This window comes from Schistocerca americana, chromosome 1 (genome assembly GCF_021461395.2).
Source record: "Schistocerca americana isolate TAMUIC-IGC-003095 chromosome 1, iqSchAmer2.1, whole genome shotgun sequence".
In the NCBI taxonomy this organism is placed as follows: Eukaryota; Metazoa; Arthropoda; class Insecta; order Orthoptera; family Acrididae; genus Schistocerca; species Schistocerca americana.
This window is the reverse complement of record NC_060119.1, coordinates 319,133,789-319,136,515: the sequence shown is the minus strand read 5'-3', so window position 1 is coordinate 319,136,515 and position 2,727 is coordinate 319,133,789.

The window sequence follows — 2,727 nt, the reverse complement described above, 5'->3', positions numbered from 1 at the left end:
ATGGCATGAAAAGACACACACTCAGATTCGGCATTATTACCTGGTTAGAAACAACATACTCTTCAAACGCTGCACTGTTGATGACAAGCTATGGGTACTTTGCATTCCCGACGATTTTGTTAATAAGCTCATTTGGTACATTCATTTCAGCTACGCACATTTTGGCCCACGGAAATGTTATCATATTCTTCGAACGACTTGTTATTTTAACAATATGGAAAAGAGAATTCGAAGAGTCTTGTCTATTTGTAAACTTTGTCAAAAGGCGAAACCATCTACTATCTCCCATAGTGCTCCGCGGTTTCCTATCATTCCTTCTAAATTAAAAGAATTTGCTGCTGTTGATCTCTTGGGACCGCTTGTCAGAACATCTAATGGATTTTCGTACGTTCTAGTCGCTGTTGAACTTACTTCAAAATTTGTTTCTTTCACACCGTTACGTAAAGCCACTGGACGGTCTGTATCCAACGCCTTTGTTAAAAATTTCTTACGTGAAGTTGGACACGTTAGTAAAGTCATTTCAGATAACGGACCGCAATTCAGATCTGCTGTTTGGTCACGCATGCTTCGCAACCATAAAATCAAACCTGTTTTTATTTCATTGTACTCACCACATTGTAACCCATCTGAACGGATTATGAAAGAAATCAATAAGCTTTGCAGACTTTATTGTCACAGAAAGCATCAGCATTGGGACAGATATTTACACTTATTTCAAAATGTGCTGAATGAAATGCCTCATGATTCCACTGCTTTACCACCTACTCTTGTACTAAAGAATGAAGAACCACCGAACAGAATCAGAGAGCTTGTACCTTTCCCGAATACACGTAAACTTCGACACAAAGACATAATTGATTTGGCTCTTAAAAATATAAAATCTGCAGCAGACAAAAGGAGAAAACTACACGGTAAAGCAAATGCAAAGAAATTGTATATTGGTCAGAAAGTTCTCATTAAAGCTCATTCATTGTCACATAAGAAGAAACACTTGAGTCACAAATTCTTTCTAGTTTACAATGGACCTTACAGAATCCGACGTATACCACATGATAATTGCGTTGAAGTTGAAACTCTGCGTACTAGGAAGAGTAAAGGTTTACACCACATTTCTCATGTAAAACCATTTATTGACAGATAATCTGCCTTTTAACTTTGTCTTTGCCATAAAACGTTTCACTTCACGTTACTAGTATGCTTTAGAAACTGTTACCATGCAACAATGTTTGAAGTTAAATATCCAGCCAAGAACCAAGAGAAATTATTTAAACAGAAATTACGAATGCATTGTTATTGCGAACAGACGACACAGTGTAATTGTGTGTGTACATTCTTGCTTGTTAGTTGCACGATTAGAACATTTACCAGTACTGCTAATGAGATTTTAATGCAACATTTTGGTTTACTTGAAAATACATTCCGGATTTAAAGTACTTTCTGTGAGATACCAGACGGCACAGTGGTTAGTTTATGTGACAGCTACACGATTTTATCATGACGCTACTAATGAGTGACAATTTACAATGTTGCTTGTGCGGTGTTTCTGTTTTATATCTGCACAGTTTTTCTGTTTTATTCTGGAAAGTAAAACATGTTTTAGTAGTAACTTTTGTAGTATAGCTACAATGAGACAGGGTTTTCCATAGCACAACAATACGTTACAGCACAGTACGTTCTTCAACACAACAATAAGCGTAATAACTACGATATCTATACGCAAAGCATTTCACTTTCGTTTATCATGAGGTAAGTACATTGACTTCTGCAGAACTTAGCTTTCGGAGGACGATAACTACGACACTCCCACACAGATTATGTTGCAACAAGACGCACATTTAGCGCTACAGTACACGTATTTGAGTGATTAATTGTGTACTTAAAACATTTATTTTTAAAGATTTTTGAATTACAAAGAAAGTTTTCCGTGATACATTTCATTCCATTGCTGTAATCTGTAACACCTGAGGGTATAATTACATTAATCCTCAGGGGGGTACACGCCTACTTTGTGTACCATGTGTTTGGCAAGCACAAGGAACCCTAGCTAATATGGTATTTGCTTATACAACTTTACACATCGGTACCATATTTCTCTAACACACAAATTACACAGCTATCTGATCATTTAACTGAGAGATAAACATTTTTTTACACTACATCAGTGACACATGTTTACGCAATACACAGTTGGGTAACTTCACACTTATGAAACTGTATTTTGTCTGTACTTTGTAAACTGTTCATATTTTTCGGAATCATTGTGATACTATGAAAGCTTTGAATGATGTATTTGATATGGATTCATGATTTTTAAAGTACGTTTGAGGCAGATGACACTTTTGACATGAGCAGAGAATTTTTTAATTCTTGGAGGAAGCTACGACGATTTGAGATTTGACTGAGGTGTTATGATGTTATTTTTACGACGACGATGTGTATTATGCTGCTGAGGTATGTTTATGATTAATAGGCTGAGGCTATATGAGTTATTTGATTATAATGACGAAATATTGACGAGTGTCGATGGATACGTATATGTGTAATAAGGTAAGGAATAATGAGTAGTGTTTAGGGACTCTGATTTATGAAAAGGATGTTGGAAACCAAGAAACGTACTTTAAGAGTTATGAAATGTGTGACTGTATCACAATGCTGACGAATATTTTTTTTGGACACTGTTATATTTATAGGGTTTTGTTTCTACAGATTTGCAACGCTAATTCTTGA